The sequence below is a fragment of the Gobio gobio genome (assembly GCF_949357685.1).
Source record: "Gobio gobio genome assembly, chromosome: 7".
Lineage (NCBI taxonomy): Eukaryota > Metazoa > Chordata > Actinopteri > Cypriniformes > Gobionidae > Gobio > Gobio gobio.
The window spans coordinates 18338014-18363573 of record NC_137103.1 but is presented as its reverse complement, the minus strand read 5'-3'; the positions used below and the strand labels follow the sequence as shown (position 1 = coordinate 18363573).

Genomic DNA, 25560 nt, shown 5'->3' with positions numbered 1-25560 from the left:
TTTCACGTGACTCCGCCCCTTCAGTCACATCAAGTGCAGTTTGCAGGCACACAGAGAGATGCAGGAGTAGTTATCTGTGTATGTAGATGCCCAGAATCACTATAGTAACTGCATGTTTTACACAGTTTATACAGTAAGTTGATTGCTGTTCTTATAGCCTACGCGCTGACACACACACACACACACACACAAACACACACAGACGGCGCGCACAAGCGAAGCCAGATTGCTTTCACTTTCGTGCTCATAAATTTTGTCAAGTACATGCGTTTAAAGGCTTGCCAGTTTCAACATTTAAAGCGATTGTACACTATTCAAAAACAAGAATACGGACAATGTATCCGTTCATGGCTCAGCTTTTTTCTGTGACACAGAGAGCCGAGCCGTGTCGCGTCTCTGACAATGCTTGCGCGCCCTGAAGGCAGTCCACTTTCACCTGCGTCCTCGCAAAGCTTGTCATTTGTATGTGGTTTAAGCCCTGCCAGTTTTTGACCATCAGATGTGTATTATGTTGAACTAATGCCTAATTTATTGTGTCAAACGAGCACTCAGACAGAAGCTCGCACATCACGTGAAGATCGCGCGCAGAAACGCAGTGTCAACGCTAAAGTAGTCAAGTCACTAAAGTAGCTTAGAAACTCAACCGTTATAGGCATACATTTTAATACCTTTGAAGTAAGTACAAACCACAGCTTCATAATGAATAGAGACGGTATGAGTAATTCACACACAATCACTCTCTCATTAATGCATTCAAATAAATGTAATGTAGGCCTACTGTGTTCATTTATCTGCATCTGATGTACAACAAACAGAAATCTGCCCCATAGACAATAACTGCTGAAAGTGAACCGTTTCCTTCAAGTACTTTAAAATCACAAAGAAATGCACTTTTTCATTAGAAAAAAAATTCCACCTTTAATAGTAGAAAATATTTACAGTACAAACCTTATCAGTGAACTTACTCAAAAACCTTATGAGGGTAAAAAAAAAAAAAAAGCAAAATAATCGTTCATTAATCGTAAGCGAGGTCAAATGTTCAATTAATCAAGGTTTTTATTTTTGGTCAAATCGTTACAGCCCTAATGTATTCTGAGGTGCACTTATATTGTTAGTATGATTTTTACATCATAAAATGTCATAATTTAGAAATAAAAGGCATTTTTTTCTATACTGATGTTTGCCCTCTGGCCAGGGCCGGCCCTGACCAATTTGGTGCCCTAGGCAAGATTTTACTTTGTGCCCCTTGTGTCAAGGTTTAGCACTACACGTTATCAGTCTTTGGAAACACTCGTACTGTTTTATTTTTGTAATGCATTGATGTTTTATTTTTATTTTTGTTGTTTTATATGATGTCCAGTCCATTCTACCCCGTCATTATGTTCATGATATTATTATTATTTTTTTTATTTTTTAAAGGCTGATGATAGTCAAACTATACAAAAATTGCACCTATGCCACATTACAGCCTAAACACAAAGAGCAAGAGTGCATCTAGCATTCATGCACAAACTATTCATTGAGAACTAGCAAAAGTGTTTGTTTTCCAGTAGATGGCAGCAATATTCCACTAAACTATGAGCATTCATGTTTTCACCAGGAATTAAACAGAAATTTAGATATTTAATGTGAATTTTACATAAAATGTTGCTATTTTAAATAAACCTGTATATAAATATCATTAAAAATTTGGGCAAATACATTTTAAAATTGATATACACCCCCTTAAAACTCCCTTAAAACTGCACAACTGCAGAGTTAAAACATTAGGCTATTAAAAAAGTGATATTACATGCGTTTAATATTTTATATTATTTATTTTGTACAAAATCACACTGGCTGTGGCCTCTGGAGAACCCAGAACAGCTGCTTGCATAACGTTTAAGGTAAAAATAACTGGAATTAATTAGCAAACATTAGCATTTTACTACTATGCAATTAAATAAACTGTTCATTAATTTCATAAAAATCACTTTACTTCTGTCTTTACACTGCAAAAAATGCTCTTCTTATTTAAACAAGAATCTTTTTCTTGTTTCCAGTCCAAATATCTAAAAATTCTTAAATCAAGGTGCATTTACTAGATAAGTAAAATGACATAAGCCATTTTTCTTGTTTACTTGAAAATAAAATCAAAATGAAGTGAGTTTTTGCTTAAAACAAGCAAAATTATCTGCCAATGGGGTGAGAAAAATAATCTTATTTCTGTTTGGGACAGAAACAAGATTTCAATCAGGAACAAGATTATTTTTCTCACTCCATTGGCAGATAATTTTGCTTGTTTTAAGCAAAAACTCACTTCATTTTGATTTTATTTTCAAGTAGCCTAAACAAGAAAAATATCTTCTGTCATTTTACTTATCTAGTAAATGCACCTTGATTTAAGAATTTTTAGATAAACAAAACACAAATACTAAGTAAGAAGAGCAGTGTATCCCTTATCTTCCCTGCTTCAGAGGGCTTCTGTCTTTTTTGACACTACAATTCGGCCATCCGTCATAAATAATCAGGCAACTTACACCGTATCAACACCTGGAGCGAGCAGCCAAGCACCCTAAAAAATGAAAGCAATCCTGTCTGCGTTGGATGCGGCGAGAGGCGACGCAACACAACAAATTCCCCTGATCGCGCGTTGTATTTCTGACGCACTTCAAGATCGGCGGGGGGAGATTGATGAGGCGGACCGGGAAGATGCGGGGGACTTAGTTAAGTTTTTTTTTTGCGCTTTATTTGGTAATATTTCAAATTAATATTAATAAAATAGTATCAGTAATACATTTTTGGCGCCCCTATGGATGAGTGGCGCCCCTAGCATTTGCCTATTCGGCCTATGCCACAGGCCGGCACTGCCTCTGGCTGAATGCTCTGTTTCAAGTGGCGTGTCTGCTGTGAGACTTCAGTAAAAACGCCCACTGTTGTGATTGGCAGAGGGGGCGTGGTTTAACGAGGTCTACGGGGCACAAGCCTGCCAGAGACATGGATGTCACTTCTCAACAGTTCTCTCAGCACGTCTCAGTTCAGTGAACTGTTGTAGTTACTAGCATATACTTCAGGTTATTAGTTTATTTCTAGTCGGAGGGACTGTCACTCATGTCAGAAAGTTAGTAACTTTAGTAAATTGACTCGCTGACTCGAGACGTGAACCGTTTAGAACGATTCAGTCTGATTTGGTTGACTGGTTCGACCTGTTCACTAAAAAGGACGATTCGTTCGCGAACTGGACATCACTAATTGACCAGAGACGGAGCGATTGCTAACAAAGGTATATTGTAACTACTGAGTTGTGAGAGCGCTGTCAGTGCGAGTTTATTTTGTTTGTATCTGAGTATGAAGGTAAATTGATGCCTTAAAGAATCGCAAATGCAGGGTAAGATTTGTGAAAGTGTACATAAGATTGCAAGCGTAAATTAAATTTGTATGCACAAGATAAGTTTTGTAAAGGTGTAAATTGCCTTTCAAGTGTAAGAAAAAAACATTTGCAGCATTATACTGTTATTAAGTGTAATTCATGTATTGTGAAACTGCAGCTTCATGTTAACGCAAACAGACTTTGTGTAAAAAATATAAACTGCTGCAAATGTCTAAATGACTTCTTGTGAACGTAGGGCAAAAAAGTTCCCGAAAGAAACCGATTTGTACAGTTCCGTCTTTCTTTTAGCTGCGCTTAAAGTTTTGGCACGATTCTCTCACTCGCTCAGTTTTGCGAGCTCGAGGAGGAAGGCGGGTCCACCTTCTTCTGTAGCCAATCAAATGAGCTGCTCGCTGACTCTGGATTTATCCTTATCTGATTGGTTCAATAAAGACCCCAGACGCCAGAACACATCTTAATCTTCATTTGGCTAAGAATCGTTCTCACTGCCGAAATTGTACTTTTAATGCACACATACATGTTAATAAATAAATCAAGCATGGTTGCTTAATAAGCTGTACACCGTTCAAGGCTGACTATATGTGTTCATCCTGAATTTTGAGCTGGTGTGTCGTTATTGGATTGGTTTGGAATTGCATTGAAATTTTATATATTATATAATCTGTTTACACCACTGAGCTGATGTTATACTTTACAATCAAAACATTTAAAACCCATTCTTTAATACCCAATAATACCATTCTGATTAAGACTTTTTCAGACCACATTTCATGGTATTTAACACTCAATTATATATTTTGAAATATTGTCCTGGTCGCACTATTGATTCTGATTACTATAGTGTGACTGATCAAGCTATTATATGTAGCTAGTATGAATAACAAAATGCTTTCTCTGTCCAGATTTGACAGTAGGCTAATACAAAACTGATACTTCAAATCAATATAAAAACACAACTTTGACAAAGAGTAGTCTTTCATATATATATATATATATATATATATATATATATATATATATATATATATATATATATATATATATATATATATATATATATATATATATATATATATCCAAATCAAATGAAAACTAACTAATTATGTCTGAATTAAAACCCAGCAAACAGGGAATACACAGCCATGCTTATGTTTATATATAGGGATATACAGCCATCTAGAGGTTAAACGATTGTATTACAGATGACAAATGGTGCATCATTTAGAGATGCCCTTAAAATACATGTTAAAGGAAAAATAATAATTTAATACTAACACTACTACTAATAATAATAAATAATAATAATAATAATTCTGGAATCGCCCCTGATCAGTAGACATTATGAAATTATGCATGCAGTAGTGCAGATACTATACTTTTAGCATCATCAAGATAAACTAATATCATGTCATGATGATGATGATGATGATGATAAGGATACACTGAATATACATTTTCTTTCTTAACACACTAGCTCGGAATGCTGAGCCAAATGAAGATAAAGATGTGTTGATAAAGATGCACCTTGATCGGTGTACAGCTTATTAAGCAACCGTGCTTTATTTATTTATTTATTTATTTATTAACATGAATGTGTGCATTAAAAGTACAATTTCGGCCGTGAGAACGATTCTTAGCCAAATGAAGATAAAGATGTGTTCTGGTGTCTGGGGTCTTTATTGAACCAATCAGATAAGGATAAATCCAGAGTCAGCGAGCAGCTCATTTGATTGGCTACAGAAGAAGGTGGGCCCGCCTTCCTCCTCGAGCTCGCAAAACTGAGCGAGTGAGAGAATCGTGCCAAAACTTTAAGCGCAGCTAAAAGAAAGACGGAACTGTACAAATCGGTTTCTTCCGGGAACTTTTTTGCCCTACGTTCACAACAAGTCATTTAGACATTTGCAGCAGTTTATATTTTTTACACAAAGTCTGGTCTTACACGGTCAATCTGGTTTGCAGTTCCTGACTCTGATGTTTTCGCTTGCAAATCGATGTTCACAGTCGTGCAATGATTTTGGCCGTATCTTAGCGAAAGAAACATGTCAAAAGTCTTAGCACGGAAAAATGGAAGTCAGAAGAATACAGATCATGTTTATTTTGCGTTAACATGAAGCTGCAGCTTCACAATACATGAATTACACTTACGAATAACAATAAAATGCTGCAAATATTTTTTTCTTACACTTGAAAGGCAATTTACCCCTTTACAAAACTTATCTTGCGCATACAAATTTAATTTACGCTTGCAATCTTATGTACACTTTCACAAATCTTACCCTGCGCTTGCGATTCTTTAAGTTTAAGGCATCAATTTACCTTCATATCTGAGAGTTCTGAATAAACACGAGTCCCAGTCACGCCGAGCCCATCTTCCTCCTTATTCTACCAACTTTGTAACACATGTAACGTACCATTACAGCTGTCGAGATGAACGAGTTATGAGTAAGTGTTGATTATAGCATTATTTTTTGATATTTTCCTATCATATGAAAAGCGTCAGTGCATTGAGTGCATTGAGTACACAGCGCAAAAAAAGACACAACAGCGCAGTAATCGAATGTAATCCAGTTTATTGTGGGGATAGCTGGCTAGCCTAGCCCGGAGACCCTCATGCTTACCCCCCTTCTGCTTAATCTCACGCCGCGTATGGTGCCTCCGCTGTGGGCGAGATGCAGTACCGGGGGTCGGTGATGTTGAAGGTTGACTGGCCAGTGCAGCCCGAGCCTCGGCGTGCGCGAGTTTTATCTCTAAAGATGTGGCTCTGCCGATGTTGAGCAGAAACTCATGACTGTGTGCACATTTTAGAACAGACGTGACGAGGACGTACAAAAACACTGACTCACAAGATAGAAAACACCGTTCTGTCGGGAGAGAGAGAAGCCGCAGCACGAATAATAAAGTTCTGTGTGAACTTGAATAATTAGCTACACATCAGAAATCACTGATCACAGATCAGATGGAACTGAAAAAAGACTTCTGTTTTCATTTGTACATTCAAACACTGAGAAACTGCCAGCATTCACTCGTTCACAAGCCATGATCTCTTGAGGACAAACAAATATGGCGCTCGCATGGGCGTGCCAAATTCTCTGGGTGGAGGAAAGGGAGGTAACCGTTCCCGTTATGACGTAATAACAGGAAAATTCAAGATGAGCTCGTCTGGGCTGTCATTTTCTCAAAGGCAGAGAAAGACAGTCAGAACTCGGTTTACACCAATCAAAATTTCTAGCCACTTGGGGACAATATTCAGGCTAGGGGAACTCATATTAATGTTGAAAAACCTTCTAAAATTAAAATTTCATGCCATGGGACCTTTAAGAGAGCTGAAGATGGCAACAGAGCTGATAAAATAACAAAAGCTTGACCGTCAAGATATTCTTTTTGTAGTTGTAATTACAATCTTATTATGGTATAACTTCTCAAATGAATGCTCTGGCTGCAGAAATGAAAGTAATAAATAGTCCTAAATAGCACTATAGTGTCATTGACCCCACTAAACATACAGTAGTCGCCAAAAGTGATGTTCAGAGGGGTTTTTTTAATGACCCTACAAGTTTGCTTAAATATGAGGAACATATTTTTATAATTATATATATTTCTTTATATTTAAAAAAATGAGGGAAGAACAAAACACTAACCTTAGTAAAGGGGTATCTGGCAAAATTATTCCTTTGTGTACTATAACAATTGACTCCAATCACAACTACGCAATATGCTTACAAAATTTTTAACACATTTTAATAATATTAGAATAAAGGGTGAATATTTAAATTTTCCTATGACAGAAATAACTTTTGGCCACTACTGTATGGCAGTTCATTGACTTTCCAACTGTTCTTCAAAACATGCAGCAAAATCAATTCACTTTTATTTGGATTTTGGGCTTCCTTGGAGTTGTTGGAGCCATTGCTCCAACAGTAGTTATTAAGCTACACCGACTGTCAAAATTTATGATTGATGGTGACCTCTGACCTTTGTCTTTGAAATTTTTGACCTCTGAACCTGGGCCCAAACCCCTATGCATCAACCTTTGACCTTGAGTTATGGTTATGAATTGGTTATTGTCATGAGATGTGTTGCCCCTTGTCCTTTGACCATCTGTGAGCAATTATCCCGAATTAAACTACCGATGTTGACCTATGGGTGTCCAAATTGGATATGGATAATTTTGTGGTGGGTCAGGGTAATTTGAAGGTCGAGGGGGGTCGCGGATGTGCAGACAATGTGACGGCTTCCGCATTCCATCAGAGTTGTATATAAACAGAGGGTCCACGCCGTACTACTAGTAAGTGACGGAGCCAGGAAGAATTTAAGTAAGTAAAAGAAATAAACATAACATTTAACATATCATATTATAAGGATGAATCTCAATATGATCTCTCTATCTCTCACACATGCACGCGCGTTTCAAACAGTTGAGTGAAATATATTTCAAATTAAATTACTATATATATATATATATACAGTATATATATATATATATATATATATATACAGTATATATATATATATATATATATATATATATATATATATATATATATATATATATATTACGCTATAATTTTACTCATACTAAATTACTGAAACACACTAAAATTATTCATTAAATGTCTTTTTCAGAGAGAGCATAAATGGTTTACAAAAAAAATGCTATACTTAAAAATGCCAGCACAGTCTGTCTTTCTTTCTAACTTTTTCCAGAGCAAATACATGATAAAGTCAAACATGTTCAAAGCCTTATCATAAAAGTTTAAATTAGATGTAACTAAAATCTTAAAAGTTTTAATAAAATCATATATTTATCTACCTATAACTAAGACTGCTATATAAAGCAATTTTGTTAAACCTAAAGTGTATTGGTTATTAAAGGGTAACTAAACCCCTGCTCAGAGCTTAACTCCACCCACTGGCAAATTTTGAAAAATGCTGGAAAAGTGGGCAGGGCCCAGCGGAGACAGAGGGGACGAACCGAGGGCGGGGCTGAGCGGAGGGTGTGCACCTGAGACCCGCAGTGACGGCTTGATTGACAGCTGTCAGACTCGCGAGTCGCAAAGATGGAGAATGACTGGAGTGACGCCAGCTTTGCAACAGAGCGGTCATTCTCCTACCTTCACCTGAAGTGGAGGAGGGTGAAAGGTCTGTAGACACAAACCCGGAGCCTTATCAATGCAAGCCGCTGGCTCAAACAGCGTTAACTCCCGATGCAGACGATGCTAGTGAAGCAGCCGCGCAAGAGAACTGACCTAATCTATCTGCGTCCGCGGCAACCACTTGCGTGTCAGGGTTTGAAAGCGCGTCTCATGTATGAAAATTATCTGTACACATGACGGGCGGCAATAATATCGCAAGAAAAGCCTGATGTGCTTTTGCTGAAAATATACTATCGGTTATCTACTCAAAAATACGAAGAATTTTGAAAATGTAAACATATGTTGATGAGATGGTTTGTCTGTGGGCCAGCATGAACAGACTTTAGAGAGAGCTGCTAGCAGGGAGAATGCCCTTTGACCCCAACGATTTTGCAGGCTGTTAAAGACCCTACAAGGTAGTCATTCATTTCAATTGTTATTCACAAAACAGCATATTTCAACTGAGTGAATCTTTAACATTTAAAAATGGGTTTTAAAATCTTACAATTAATTTTTAAGATGGTACATGTCTCATGGATCTATATGATTCTACTTTTCTTACTTCTACAAAGTTTCAAATGAATTCCTAGTAAATATAAAGTAAAAATATGATAACACACAAGAATAATGTTGGCAATATGTTTGCTGCAATGCTACTCCAAACAGTTCCTCACACCACTGTAAGATCGGGGTCCTTGCAAGTTGACTGAGCACCGATATGCTGGTGTTACTGTCTTTTGAGGTCCATTAAACTACGCCCACTTTCCCTGCGGCGACCAATCGTTGGTGTGAATTTCAGGCGGGAGAGAGTTTCTTTGTTCGGACTTTATTACTCAATGGAATATTCTTGCTGGAAGCCAGAACTAGTAAAGTTTCACTCCACAGGACTAAAACCTACTAGCAGTACATCTCATAATCATATACTTTGTACCATTGACTAAGACACAGAAAAAGGAACATTTAGACATCACACATGCCTTGGTTACAGACATGAAGGCAGTGCATCTTCTATACAGAGCAATTTGGAGCGTTCAAGATAGTTCTTACATCACGCAAGCATAAGAAATATAGGGAGCATGCATACACTTAAGAAATCATCATATATGTAATTTCTGGGATAGTTTAATTAAAGGCTAAATAGAGGGGAATGCTTGTGTGTGTGTGTGTGTGTGTGTGTGTGTGTGTGTGTGTGTGTGTGTGTGTGTGTGTGTGTGTGTGTGTGTGTGTGTGTGTGTGTGTGTGTGTGTGTGTGTGTGTGTGTGTGTGTGTGTGTGTGTGTGTGTGTGTGTGTGTGTGTGTGTGTGTGTGTGTGTGTGTGTGTGTGTGTGTGTGTGTGTGTGTGTGTGTGTGTGTGTACTTGTCTACCTATCTAACAGGGGACCTTGGTGTCGTAACACACTCACTAACAGGGGACCTCTGAGCCAAGAGGGGACATTTTTCAGGTCCCCTGTTGGTCATGCTTTAAATCATGTTAAAATCAAGTAAAAACACTAAAAAAACACTCTGGTGATTTTTTTTACTTTTGACCAAGTGGGGACCTACAAGTGTGTGTGTTTAAATCATGTGAAAATTAAGTAAAAACACTCTGGTAATTTTTTTAAAACTTATGACCAAGTGGGGACCTAAGTGTGTGTGTGTGTTTAAGGTCATACTCAGCAGCTCCCCTGTAGGCTGGAGCAGGAACTGTAAGGGCTCTTAAACACACGTCGTTCACACACACTCCTCTATTGTTTGAATGGCCTGCTGTCCCAGAGAGACTCTGCTGTTTAACAGGCTGCTTACTAAAGGAACAAGCATTACATCTCTTTACTAGATACCTTGACTAGTTTCAAACTTTGCATTACATTACAATTAAATTCTACACAGAATCCAAGAAAAAAGGATTTAAAAATCTAAACAACCAGAATGTAATTAGAAGTTTTGTTTTTGTATTTTTTATTTTAACATATTTTAATGACAGTAGCCTATATTCATTGAATATTATTGTATTTAATCAAAATAAACAGAAAATAGTACAAACTTTACTATTCTTTTAAACAAGTGTTAAGACATTATTAAAAAAAAAACATTTTAGCTCAAGTATTTGTATAAATAATGTGTGACTTTTGCCCCATGTAAAATGGGGTGTAAAAGGCCCACCTTACCACCTTATACATTTATGAGTTTTTTTAAACAAACCACTTTTGATTTATTTATGATTTACACAATGACTCGGTCCCCTGTTAGATAGTAAATCACGACACCAGTGTGTTTGCGTTGTCATTTCTTGCCATCATAAACACACTGTAGAGATTTAGAGTTTTTATAGCAATAACTGAGTTTTAAGAGTTAAATCAAGCAGAAATAGTTCTCTAATGTATAAATTTCAGATCCTCTTTGAATAATGATTATGTTAAACACAATGACTCGGTCCCCTGTTAGATAGTAAATCACGACACCAGTGTGTTTGCATTGTCATTTCTTGCCATAAACACACTGTAGAGATTTAGAGTTTTTATAGCAATAACTGAGTTTTAAGAGTTAAATCAAGCAGAAATATTTCTATAATGTATTAATTGCAGATCCTCTTTGAATAATGATTATGTTAAACACAATGACTCGGTCCACTGTTAGATAGTAAATCACGACACCAGTGTGTTTGCGTTGTCATTTCTTCATCTCAAACACACTGTAGAGATTTAGAGTTTTTATAGCAATAACTGAGTTTTAAGAGTTAAATCAAGCAGAAATATTTCTATAATGTATTAATTGCAGATCCTCTTTGAATAATGATTATGTTAAACACAATGACTCGGTCCCCTGTTAGATAGTAAATCACGACACCAGTGTGTTTGCTTTGTCATTTCTTGCCATCATAAACACACTGTGGAGATTTAGAGTTTTTATAGCAATAACTGAGTTTTAAGAGTTAAATCAAGCAGAAATATTTCTCTAATGTATTAATTGCAGATCCTCTTTGAATAATGATTATGTTAAACACAATGACTCGGTCCACTGTTAGATAGTAAATCACGACACCAGTGTGTTTGCGTTGTCATTTCTTGCCATAAACACACTGTAGAGATTTAGAGTTTTTATAGCAATAACTGAGTTTTAAGAGTTAAATCAAGCAGAAATATTTCTCTAATGTATTAATTGCAGATCCTCTTTGAATAATGATTATGTTAAACACAATGACTCGGTCCCCTGTTAGATAGTAAATCACGACACCAGTGTGTTTAATTTGTCATTTCTTCATCTCAAACACACTGTAGATATTCACTGTATATATTGAGATAACTCAATTTTATGGTGACTTGCATTAAAATGTTTATCCGTCTCAATTAAATTATGTGAACTGAATGACTTTTAACATTGACACTTTAGTTATTTAACCAACTGATGATTTTCAAGTCAGCAATCAACACACAACTGAGTTTTGACCTCCAAAATCTTATTATAGTGTATTTTTATGGTAAGTATTGGTGTTTTATGTTTTAAATCAAGCAGAAATCACTCTTTAAGGAAACAATTGCAGGTCACACTTTATACAGTGAACATGATTTCCTTAAATTGACTTAAGTCCCCTGTTGGATGGTAAAACACGACACCTGTTTGATTGCTTTGCCATTTCTTGCCATCACAAACACACTGTAGAGATTTTGAAGGTCAGAACTAAATTTTTTGGTGACTTGCATGAAAATCTTCATCCGTCTCAATTAAATTATGTGAACTGAATGTCTTTTAACATTGACACTTTAGTCGAAGATTTTCAACTCAACAATCAACACACAACTGAGTTTTGACCTCCAAAATCATTATACAGTGTATATTAAATTTAAATAAAAAATATAAAATTTATTTACAAAACAGTTTGACTCAAGTTTGACTCTCTACTGCTTATTCATTATTGTTTATGTTACATGGTCCATGTTTACATTACAGTATAAAATTGTTCCTAAGTTTTCCCCTTTTATATAGATGGTAATGACTAAATATCCTCGCACAACGAAATTTTCACACGTAAAAAAAAAGATCAAGCACGTTTACACACAGCCTCTGAAACTTTCCTTCCTTCATCATAAAAAAAAATCTGATCAGGTTCAGTTTTCTGCATTTTTCGCATCCATAGCAAGCATTTAAAGAGGGGTTTCAAATTTCTGTGTTATTCATTTTTGTGTTAAAATTTTGAACATAAGTTGAACAGTTTAAAAAAGAAAGTGTGAACCTTCAAATTAGCCATTATAGTTCATAAAGTTTTGCTGGCGTTTGTATCTAATTGAGAAAAGAATGAATGTAAATTGAAAGATGTCGTCATTGAACGCATTTTGTGCCAAAGCAAATAAATGATCCACAGTTTAGCCACATAGGCTGATGTGATCCCTGAGTGAAGAGTTTTGAAAAAGTGATGAGTATTCAGAAATGTGTCCTAGCAGATGTTTAAAAAACCCTGTAATATCACTATTAGTAAGGGATCACTGTATAATATCAGTCTTTAAATGTGAGATATTTAAAGTGAACCTAAAGTATACTTGCAATAGTGTGATTTTAGCACAATTAAATATACTTAATGGATGTTTCGCAAAAGCGTTGTTTAGTGATATTGCGTCCTTGTGTTTCTGCTGTACGTCATCAGCAACTGTCTAAGTTCAATTACAATACTCAAGAACACATGTACAGAGGATGCACAAAAGTACCCGGATGTTATAAGATATATGAGTATAAATAACTCCATACAGATCTATTGTTTTACAAAAATAATCTATTGTTTACAAAAGGAGAAAACGTGTGTACTTTAATGAAAACTTGGACCATGTGACATAAACTGAAGTTAACAGCAAAAAAATATACTATAATGCTGACTGTTGTTAGTGTTTTTTGTTGTATGAGTTAAAAGTGTATATGTTGGGTGAATCCTCATTGTGTTCTGGAAGAATGAGTTGATTTAAGACATCAATGAAGTGTTTTGGTAGTTTTAGCACATTTTGAACGTGAAATTAACTGCTTTGCTTTGAAAGGTGTCCTAGCGATTGTAGCTGAGAGATAGACGTCAAACATACTCAAACAAAGACCCAGAATTCTGTGGTGTTACAGCACTGTGGCTGCTGTAAATGACTGCTGTACGGTTTCTTTATGAAATAACAGGCACAATGGCAAAGATATTTCTGCAAAAACTCCAAAGTAATGTTCGGTTGCAGTGAGAAAGTCACAAGAGACAACTAAAAAAACTCATGCGTGTATTTAGCCTAGTGTAGATCTGTTTGCTTACACATCCCCCAAACTCCATTTACATATGAATACAGGAAAGGCCAAAGCCATTGTCTCACAGGTGAGGAACAGGCCTAACAGAGCTGTTACACCCATGTCACAGACACAAACTTCTCATCCAAACTAGAGAAAACGCTGGGATTTACCTGGGAAAATTAAATCAATGTACACTTTTTCCAATCCCTACGACACATTTTTCAATACTTGGGTCACTTTTTTAAAACTCTTCTCACACTTTTTCACACAAATTCACACAACTGAATTTCAGCTTGGCACAGCAGTTATTTTAGTGTTCAAAATGCACTAAAACTACCAAAAAGGATTCTGAGGATTCAAAAGAATCACCCAATATTTCAATATGGTAATACTGCCTAAATGTAGCAAATTGTTTTGTTTTTTTTAATTAATTTTAGTTAAGTTTTGAACATAAGTTAGGGAGTTTTGAAAAGAGAATCAAAATTTTTTCAAATTGGCCTATACAGTTCATAATGTTTTGGTGGTGTTTGTGTTGAAGTAAGAAAATAATTCTTATAAATCGAAAGATGTCGCCATTGAATGTATTTTATGCCAAATCAATGATAAATTATGACTTTAGATGGCCCCACTTTATATTAGGGGGCCTTAACTACTATGTACTTAAATAGGTACAATGTACTTATTGTGTTCATATTGTATTGCAAAACACTTTTGCTGATATTGAGGTGGGATACGGGTAGGGTCAGGTGTGGTTGTATTGGTAAGTTTAAAGGTAGGGTTAGATGTAAGGGAAGTGTCAACAGTGTAATTACAAATGTAACTACATAAATTAATTACAGATGTAATTACATGCAGGTATATTTAAAAATGTAAGTACAATGTAAAGACATGTATGTACACAATAAGTGCATTGTATCAAATGGATAATTAAAATGTTAGTACATAGTAGTTAAGGCCACCTAATATAAAGTGGGTCCCTTTGGATTTTAAGATTTTATATTTCAGTATTATTCCTGCTTTAGCTGGTGTTAGTTTTTAAATTGCATTGCCATCCATTCAAAAGGGAAAAATTTAGGAATAATGTTATACTGTACTGGACCAAGGACCATGTAACATAAACTGCAGTGAATTATAGTGTAAGTCTTTTTTTGAAAAGAAAATTTTACAGAAGAAAACATTGTGTAATGATCATGTGTTTTAGGTCTGTGTTTTATGATTGAAAAAGTGTGTTTGTTGGGTCCTTTTTGGTAGTTTTAGTGCATTTTGAACACTAAAATAACTGCTGTGCCAAGCTGAAATTCAGTTGTGTGAATTTGTGTGAAAAAGTGTGTGAAGAGTTTTAAAAAAGTGACCCAAGTATTGAAAAATGTGTCGTAGGGATTGGAAAAAGTGTACATTGATTTAATTTTCCCAGGTAAATCCCAGCGTTTTCTCTAGTTTGGATGAGAAGTTTGTGTCTGTGACATGGGTGTAACAGCTCTGTAAGGCCTGTTCCTCACCTGTGAGACAATGGCTTTGGCCTTTCCTGTATTCATATGTAAATGGAGTTTGGGGGATGTGTAAGCAAACAGATCTACACTAGGCTAAATACACGCATGAGTTTTTTTAGTTGTCTCTTGTGACTTTCTCACTGCAACCGAACATTACTTTGGAGTTTTTGCAGAAATATCTTTGCCATTGTGCCTGTTATTTCATAAAGAAACCGTACAGCAGCCATTTACAGCAGCCACAGTGCTGTAACACCACAGAATTCTGGGTCTTTGTTTGAGTCTGTTTGACGTCTATCTCTCAGCTACAATCGCTAGGACACCTTTCAAAGCAAAGCAGTTAATTTCACGTTCAAAATGTGCTAAAACTACCAAAACACTTCATTGATGTCTTAAATCAACTCATTCTTCCAGAACACAATGAGGATTCACCCAACATATACACTTTTAACTCATACAACAAAAAACACTAACAACAGTCAGCATTATAGTATATTTTTTTGCTGTTAACTTCAGTTTATGTCACATGGTCCAAGTTTTCATTAAAGTACACACGTTTTCTCCTTTTGTAAACAATAGATTATTTTTGTAAAACAATAGATCTGTATGGAGTTATTTATACTCATATATCTTATAACATCCGGGTACTTTTGTGCATCCTCTGTACATGTGTTCTTGAGTATTGTAATTGAACTTAGACAGTTGCTGATGACGTACAGCAGAAACACAAGGACGCAATATCACTAAACAACGCTTTTGCGAAACATCCATTAAGTATATTTAATTGTGCTAAAATCACACTATTGCAAGTATACTTTAGGTTCACTTTAAATATCTCACATTTAAAGACTGATATTATACAGTGATCCCTTACTAATAGTGATATTACAGGGTTTTTTAAACATCTGCTAGGACACATTTCTGAATACTCATCACTTTTTCAAAACTCTTCACTCAGGGATCACATCAGCCTATGTGGCTAAACTGTGGATCATTTATTTGCTTTGGCACAAAATGCGTTCAATGACGACATCTTTCAATTTACATTCATTCTTTTCTCAATTAGATACAAACGCCAGCAAAACTTTATGAACTATAATGGCTAATTTGAAGGTTCACACTTTCTTTTTTAAACTGTTCAACTTATGTTCAAAATTTTAACACAAAAATGAATAACACAGAAATTTGAAACCCCTCTTTAAATGCTTGCTATGGATGCGAAAAATGCAGAAAACTGAACCTGATCAGATTTTTTTTTATGATGAAGGAAGGAAAGTTTCAGAGGCTGTGTGTAAACGTGCTTGATCTTTTTTTTAACGTGTGAAAATTTCGGTGTGCGAGGATATTTAGTCATTACCATCTATATAAAAGGGGAAAACTTAGGAACAATTTTATACTGTAATGTAAACATGGACCATGTAACATAAACAATAATGAATAAGCAGTAGAGAGTCAAACTTGAGTCAAACTGTTTTGTAAGGAATTTTTTTTTATTTTTTTAAATTTAATATACACTGTATAATGATTTTGGAGGTCAAAACTCAGTTGTGTGTTGATTGTTGAGTTGAAAATCTTCGACTAAAGTGTCAATGTTAAAAGACATTCAGTTCACATAATTTAATTGAGACGGATGAAGATTTTCATGCAAGTCACCAAAAAATTTAGTTCTGACCTTCAAAATCTCTACAGTGTGTTTGTGATGGCAAGAAATGGCAAAGCAATCAAACAGGTGTCGTGTTTTACCATCCAACAGGGGACTTAAGTCAATTTAAGGAAATCATGTTCACTGTATAAAGTGTGACCTGCAATTGTTTCCTTAAAGAGTGATTTCTGCTTGATTTAAAACATAAAACACCAATACTTACCATAAAAATACACTATAATAAGATTTTGGAGGTCAAAACTCAGTTGTGTGTTGATTGCTGACTTGAAAATCATCAGTTGGTTAAATAACTAAAGTGTCAATGTTAAAAGTCATTCAGTTCACATAATTTAATTGAGACGGATAAACATTTTAATGCAAGTCACCATAAAATTGAGTTATCTCAATATATACAGTGAATATCTACAGTGTGTTTGAGATGAAGAAATGACAAATTAAACACACTGGTGTCGTGATTTACTATCTAACAGGGGACCGAGTCATTGTGTTTAACATAATCATTATTCAAAGAGGATCTGCAATTAATACATTAGAGAAATATTTCTGCTTGATTTAACTCTTAAAACTCAGTTATTGCTATAAAAACTCTAAATCTCTACAGTGTGTTTATGATGGCAAGAAATGACAAATTAAACACACTGGTGTCGTGATTTACTATCTAACAGGGGACCGAGTCATTGTGTTTAACATAATCATTATTCAAAGAGGATCTGCAATTAATACATTAGAGAAATATTTCTGCTTGATTTAACTCTTAAAACTCAGTTATTGCTATAAAAACTCTAAATCTCTACAGTGTGTTTGAGATGAAGAAATGACAACGCAAACACACTGGTGTCGTGATTTACTATCTAACAGTGGACCGAGTCATTGTGTTTAACATAATCATTATTCAAAGAGGATCTGCAATTAATACATTAGAGAAATATTTCTGCTTGATTTAACTCTTAAAACTCAGTTATTGCTATAAAAACTCTAAATCTCCACAGTGTGTTTATGATGGCAAGAAATGACAAAGCAAACACACTGGTGTCGTGATTTACTATCTAACAGGGGACAGAGTCATTGTGTTTAACATAATCATTATTCAAAGATGATCTGCAATTAATACATTAGATAACTATTTCTGCTTGATTTAACTCTTAAAACTCAGTTATTGCTATAAAAACTCTAAATCTCCACAGTGTGTTTATGATGGCAAGAAATGACAACGCAAACACACTGGTGTCGTGATTTACTATCTAACAGGGGACCGAGTCATTGTGTTTAACATAATCATTATTCAAAGAGGATCTGCAATTAATACATTAGAGAAATATTTCTGCTTGATTTAACTCTTAAAACTCAGTTATTGCTATAAAAACTCTAAATCTCCACAGTGTGTTTATGGCAAGAAATGACAACGCAAACACACTGGTGTCGTGATTTACTATCTAACAGGGGACCGAGTCATTGTGTTTAACATAATCATTATTCAAAGATGATCTGCAATTTATACATTATAGAAATATTTCTGCTTGATTTAACTCTTAAAACTCAGTTATTGCTATAAAAACTCTAAATCTCCACAGTGTGTTTATGATGGCAAGAAATTACAACGCAAACACACTGGTGTCGTGATTTACTATCTAACAGGGGACAGAGTCATTGTGTTTAACATAATCATTATTCAAAGATGATCTGCAATTAATACATTAGAGAAATATTTCTGCTTGATTTAACTCTTAAAACTCAGTTATTGCTATAAAAACTCTAAATATCTACAGTGTGTTTATGGCAAGAAATGAAAAATTAAACATACTGGTGTCGTGATTTACTATCTAACAGGGGACCGAGTCATTGTGTTTAACATAATCATTATTTACTATATAAAGTGATGACCTGTGATTATTACCTTAAAGAACAATTTCTGCTTGTCCAGTCCTATATATATATTTTTTTTTTATTGGTGCAAGAAATCAAATCTCACTCTAAAAATCTCAAAAACAAAGGACATTATTTGGGATTTTAGAGAGCAGAAACTATGTTTTATTCAAAAATAAGTCACACATTGAAATACCTTTACTGTAAAAAAAATGTGGGTCTCCAATTGAAAATTTTCTGTAAATTGATGCACTTTAATTCAATTAAAATTCAAGAAATTCAATTTGGCCAACTAAAAAATTTAGATGTGATCGGTCACTAGAAAATTTTCAATTGGAGACCTGATTTTTTTTTTTACAGTGTTGGTGTTCTTGAAAATAAGCTTAAATGAGAGATGTGGACGGATCATATACTGTAAGTATGAAGACACAACAGAGAATGAATTTCTTAAAGATAACTCTTAATTTTAAGAATTTTTTTATTTCTTAAATTCTTTTCTGTAATGTCCACAACATGGCTTTTTCTCCGTTGTGTGCTCATTGTGTTCCCTGATGCCTGTGTGAACATTATATAATTATAATTATATATATATATTAAATAATGAAGACAGACTTGACTGCCAGCTCTCTTCCCTTTCACACACACAGCTCCATTGCAGGCTATGGAGGTCCCCTGTTGGATAGGTAGACATCGGTCAGGTCCCCTCTTGGCATGTTTAAAAATAAAAAAATAAATGCTTATTTGAAGTTATATTATGAAAAAAGACCTTAAAACAAAATTTTGTATCTAAGTTTTGTTTCTTCAAAATGACTAGAAACACAGGTCCCCTCTTGGTCAGTGTGGAGTGATGGTCCCCTGTTGGTAATATAGACGTGTATGTGTGTGTGTGTGTGTGTGTGTGTGTGTGTGTGTGTATTAGAGTACTCCTCTCAGTCACGAGAAGTCCGAAGGATCGGAGTTCTGCTCTGCTTCTTGTGGCAGTGCTGTTGTGAGCTTGCCTGAGCTGTGTGTGGCAAGGAGTTGGAAGCTTGTCCTTTGCAGTACTCATCTGGTGAGTCCTGTTCAGGGGCTATTTTGCTGGTGTCAGCAGCTCCTGTGACCCTGAGATAGTAGTGTCCCGCTGTCCTTGTGCAGCCTCCGCTTGACACCTGTGTGAAGGGTTTGGCAGAGGGCGTTGTTGTCGGCGGCTGTGGGACATCCTGTGGTGTGCGCAGGTTGGACGCGCTGTCCTCCATGGCTTTGCCCAGTGGTTTGTCTGGTACTTGGCGTTTGCCATAGTGACAGTTCTGCATGGGTCCTGTGCTTGATCTGTCCAGCTGCTCTCATGGTTCAACAGCTGTCTGAGCCACTTCAGGTGAAGTTTGTCAATGTGCTGGTGAGCAGTGTAAGTTCTGACAAAGCTAGAGTCTCTTGTTTGATGCAGCAGGGTCGTCTGACACCCAGTCACGAGTTCAAAAGTAGACACATGAGTTGATTCATGCGGGGTGGCTCTGATGGTCATGAGCACCAATGGACGTTTCACATCCCAGTCTTTCTGGTTGGCAGACACATACTTTCTCAGCATGCTGGCCCCAGCTCGATTGGTTCATTCAACTTGGTGTCGTTGGGTGCTCAAAGACATTCTACTCACTTGGAGAACTGGCATACAACTGTGAGGAAGTACTTGTGGTCCCTCGTCGATCTGGGAAGGGATCCCGCCCAGTCTATTTGGAGGTATGACCACGGGACTGTGAATGCTTTGGCTGTTGAGGACATTACAGGCTTTGGAACGTCTCTATAATAACCTTTTGTGGTCCGATGTAGTCGGAGAATCGCTGGAAGGCCCATGCGGTGCAGAGTAGAGCCTTTTTACAGTCAGAGTATCTGCTCTCTGGTGGAAGAAATGTCTTGCTTGCCTGTACAACTAGTCTTTTGTCTTGGTCATGTTTTGGTATAGACCAGCACTAAAGCAGTGTCTGGAGAATCCAGCTTTCAAGTGGAACTCCTGTTGTGTGTCAGGGTGAGCAAGACATGGAGCTATGCAGAGATGTTGTTTCAGTTCATTCATGGCATTTGCTTTAGCTTCTGTCCAGACGAATGGGCTGTCCTTCTTCAGAAAAGGGTTGTGCTCTTCATTAGAAAATCATCTTCGCAGGTGAGATTGCCTCTCATTCTGGTGTCTGGGCATGCTTTGTTTCGGAGGATGTTGAACTCGGCTGGTGAGTTGGCATAGCCGAGTGGGCACCTTGTGAAAGTACACTGTCGGCTGCAGAAGGTGAAAGACAGCTGGTGCTGCAGTATCCTGTTCGTTGATTAAAGTACAGACTCTTGGAATGGTCTGGCCTGACAGGAGGTTTTCAGGCTTGGCAGGAACCACAGGGGGCTGTGATGTCAGTGGGGCTCACACTACCTCATTGGTAAAGTCCACATGAGCCTTGAGGCGAATCAAGGGGTCTGCATCTATGTAGACGTTATGCAGTGGATCTTGAAGGACCAGGATGTGGTGTGTGAGGCACGGATCGTTCCATTTCAAGTTCAAAGTGCAGGTGCCCTTGACAGTTACCATGGTTGTTAGGCAGGAGTCCAACGGGCTGTGGGTGCACTTGCTTGCATGGAAGGTTGGATGTGTCTTTCATGAGGGCTTTGAACAGTGCTAGACTGATGGCTGAGTTGTCTGCCCATAGTGAGAGTATGATGTCTGTAGTTGTTACATCATGCAGCTGGAGGTCGGTCATGACCTTGGGGCAGTGAAAGTCAGAGTCTATGGTGAGTTGACAAGTGCAGAGTAGCACAGTGTGTGTGTGTGTGTGTGTGTGGCCACCAACTGGCAGCAGGAAGTGTGTCACTTTCAAAAAAACTTTAATTCACTGTCTAACTTTAAAAACATTCTAAACAATGTTTTATTCAAAATGCAGAATGTTTTCTGTGATGGTAGGTTTAGGAGTAGGGGTAGTGTAGGGGGAAAGAATGTACAGTTTGTACAGTATAAAAACCATTAAGTCTATGCAATGTCCTCTGCCTTTCCTTCCCCTCCCCCCCTCACTCTCACTTTCTCACTGTGTGTGTGTGTGTGTGCGTGCGTGCGTGCGTGTGTGCGTGTGTGTGTGTGTTTGAAGGGGGGTGGGGGTTGGCCGCTTAAGCATGCCTCTCTGCCTGTGTGTGTGTGTGTGTGTGTGTGTGTGTGTGTGTGTGTGTGTGTGTGTGTGTGTGTGTGTGTGTGTGTGTGTGTGTGTGTGTGTGTGTGTGTGTGTGTGTGTGTGTGTGTGTGTGTGTGTGTGTGTGTGTGTGTGTGTGTGTGTGTGTGTGTGTGTGTGTGTGTGTGTGTGTGTGTGTGTGTGTGTGTGATTTATGAGGACACAAATTTGTATGATGACATGGGTATTACACTGGTATTACATGGTTTATGAGGACATTTCATGTGTCCAAAAAAACCCCAGACTAAACAATGTTTTATTAAAAATGTAAATGCAGAATCTATTTTGAAGATAAAACTTATTCCTATAGTAAAATAAAGTTTCAGACAATGAAATAACAACTCTCTCCCACTGTTTAGATTTTTTTTAAAAATGTTTTTATTCAATCAGAATCTCACTCTCTCTGTCCTTCCCCTCCCCTCCCCCCACTCTCTCTCTCACTCTCTCTCTCTCTCTCTCTCTCTCTCTCTGTGTGTGTGTGTGTGTGTGTGTGTGTGTGTGTGTGTGTGTGTGTGTGTGTGTGTGTGTGTGTGTGTGTGTGTGTGTGTGTGTGTGTGACTTTCTCTCTTCATGACGATAATTCAACCCTTTCATATAGGCTTTCACAAATAACTATCACTTGAAATAAAAACGTCATGTGCTGTGTTTGCCAAGATCACGTATGATGCATTTGCAGGGTATATGCAGGAATCCTGAAGTAAATTTTAATACCTTTTTAAGACTTTTTTAAGACCTTCTAAAAATATTTAAAGACCTCATCGGCGATGAGAACTACTGTTGAGCAATAAAATAAAAATATATAATCATAAGCTATGACAAAAATATATATTAAATTAGGTGAGTGGATAGATTCTTATTAAAGCTACTGTATTAGTTTTTCAGTCAAGAGCAGTGAGTGATTTTCTCTTTGTCTTTTGTTGTTGTATTAACATTAAAGGGATAGTATATTCAAAAATGAAAATTCTGTCATCGAGAAATTAATACAGGTTTGGAACAATATTAGAGTGAGTAAATAATGACATGATTTTAGAGGTGAACTGTCCCTTTAAGGACAGCATGTTCACTACTGCACTGTCAATTTAAGACCTCGTGCGTCTAATATACATACACACGTGATTTTACTTTCACTTTAGACATAACCGACTGTGTTTATGTTAACCTTGTGTGTATTTGACAGTATTAGCAGTAAGACGACTATGTAGTTCAGTAATCACGTGTTTGACAGGCGTTTAGTGCGCACGCTCGGAAAAGCGCATGTTAAAACCGCAAACGCGAATGAAACCGGCAAGGCTTTAAAACACATGCAAATAATGAACTTTCGTGATTGTGAATAACTTGATATCTCGAATGGTTTGGCCGTGGCGAAGCAACAAATTTATGGTGAGAAAAGGGAAACAGGAAGTGTGTTATAACTTGTGCAAATATTGACTGATTTGGATGAAACTTCAGCTGTGTGTTCGTTGTAATAAGCCGATCACATGGATAGGACTTTTGTGAGTCAAAGTTATAGCGCCATCAACTGGCAGCAGGAAGTGTGTCACTTTTTTTAAATGGCTTTAAATCACTGTCTTATTTTCACCCGATTGACTTCAAACTTCATCAGTATAATGTGAAAACATGGCAGATATAGACATATGAATGGATTTCTTATATTTTAAATAATGTTGCCATGGCAACGTGTCAAAGTTTAGTAATGTTTTGGCTGTTTTTGAGACTCTTAACATGCTTGAAATTGCATGAAACTCAACACACACATCAGAGATGTCAGTCAGTACACATGGGCAAAGCCTCAGAAACAGGCAGGGATGAGGGGCTCTATAGCGCCACCTTTTGACAAAAGTGGGGGGGTTAGTTTTATCTTCAGTCACCAAACTCGGTACATATATTGTTCTCTTCGAGCCGGACAACTTTCTGATTTACAGTCATTAGCTCCGACCAACAGGAAGTAAGATATTTTGGTTATAGAATACATACGGAAGATGCTAAAATGCAAACGGATATTGGTTATCTCAAATGGTGTTGCCATGGCGAGGGATTAAAAAAGGACAAAAAAAGGGGAACAGAAATTGTCTCATATCTTGTAAAATCATATTTTGATTTCAATTAAATTAAGATTGTATGTTTGGTAATTGAACTTAGATTAATTTAAAATGACTATACTATTTTTCAGATGAATATATATATTTTTTTATAAATATTTCTTTGAATAATCTATTGTGCCTGTGTGTGCTGCCCTTCCCTCAATGAACACAAGATGGCAGCATTGTGTTAGTTTTGAAGCAGGATAAAAAAAAAACTTGTTTTTTTTTCTCTCTCTCTCTCTCTCTCTCTGTGTGTGTGTGTGTGTGTGTGTGTGTGTGTGTGTGTGTGTGTGTGTGTGTGTGTGTGTGTGTGTGTGTGTGTGTGTGTGTGTGTGTGTGTGTGTGTGTGTGTGTGTGTGTGTGTGTGTGTGTGTGTGTGCTTATGTGATTTATGAGGACATACATTTGTAGACATTTCATGTGTTCCCGTACATATATTGTTCTCTTCGAGCCGGACAACTTTCTAATTTACAGTCATTAGCTCCGACCAACAGGAAGTCAGATATTTTTGTTTGAACGTGAATATTTGTATAATTCAGGGTCTGAGTTTTTACGTTCTCCTCGTAGGCGATTTATTCGATCTCCACCAAACTCGGTCAACATGAAACAGAATGACTATACTATTTTTCAGATGAATATATATTGTGTGTGTGAGAGAGGGGATGGCTCCAGCTGCTGTGACCTATGAAATCTTATGACATGAAATAGTTATTTTACGTTTAACGGATACAAGTTCATATTTCAGCAAATGATAACTTCACATTTGTAATTAAACTATGACACTTTATCAACATTCGGACAGGACTAATTTTCTTAATGACATTTGAGTTACAATTCTTATCACCTGACATCTGTGATTTAATGTACTCTTTCAGACAGTACTCTTTTTTTAAAACAGAGGAGTGTGAGTGTGTTTTCTATACATGTGCTTTACAGAAGGTCATGTGCTGTGTTTGCAAAGATAATTTTTGACACATTTGTCTTTAAATTCATTATTTACTGACATAGTTCAAATTTATTTTTTAAAAATTCACTTTATTTTCTACAAGTGTCTGTTTATAATAAACTTCCATAAAATTTAGACATGCATCTTACACTTACCTGACACTGATATTAAAATCATAGTTGCAGTTTCTGTGATTTGGCTCCATTTATTAATTTTTTTAATTAACATTTTTTAATTGGACCACCCATATTGAAATGAAAGCACGCTATATGGTGCATAAGATTGGTGCACAAACGGTACCTAAGGTAGGTCAAAAAACACATGAAGAGTAGTGTTAGGATAATACAACATCAGCATTCGAACAGTATTCTGAACTCATTATGTTTTGACCTTTGACATCATCTGACATGAAATTAATTTAAATTTAATTGATCTCATAGATGTGGCTGTTATGGTTAGTGGTCATAGCAGCACCAACTGCTGCAGTTAATGTGGTGAATTCAGATGACTTTGATATAGTCCTTTTATGTTTTTCCATTTTAAATGCCTATTGCCTGCCGTGCACAGTTAAGCTGATGCCACCGGCGTGGCGGTGCCACCGGCTTGGGCCCGTCATCGCTGC

At 36.6% G+C, this 25560-nt stretch overlaps 1 protein-coding gene across 1 annotated transcript in view; it reads left to right on the top strand.

Annotated features, from left to right (window-relative positions):
• The window catches only part of LOC307128901 (coiled-coil domain-containing protein 148-like), a 91134-nt gene that overhangs the window by 34138 nt on the left and 31436 nt on the right, over positions 1-25560 (top strand). The gene's annotated exons all lie outside the window — the stretch shown is intronic.